Genomic DNA, 441 nt, shown 5'->3' with positions numbered 1-441 from the left:
AACACCTCTTCCCCAAAAACCCTTCACCTATCAAATCCCTTCTTTCTCTTCACCACTCACATCCATCCTTCACAAAACCCCACCTACCTCACCATTCAAATTCAAACCACTTTCCCACCCAAACCCACCCTCAATTAACCGAACCCTACCCTTTCCCCACTCCTATATAAACCCTCCTTCACTCCTTCATTTTCACACAACCTAAACACTACTTCTCCTCCTTTGGCCGACCACAAAGCCATTCCCTTCTTCCTCATTTCTTCTTCTTCTACTCTCTTCTTTCTTCTTTTGCTCGAGGACGAGCAAACATTTTAAGTTTGGTGTGGTAAAAGCATTGCTTTTTGTTTTTCCATAACCATTTTTATGGCATCCAAGGCCGGAGAAACCTCTAGAAAGAGGAAAGGGAAGGCAAAAGCTTCCACCTCCGAGTCATGGGAGATG

This window comes from Arachis duranensis, chromosome 6 (assembly GCF_000817695.3).
Source record: "Arachis duranensis cultivar V14167 chromosome 6, aradu.V14167.gnm2.J7QH, whole genome shotgun sequence".
Lineage (NCBI taxonomy): Eukaryota > Viridiplantae > Streptophyta > Magnoliopsida > Fabales > Fabaceae > Arachis > Arachis duranensis.
The sequence above is the reverse complement of the archived record's forward strand: the minus strand, read 5'-3'. Positions refer to the sequence as shown.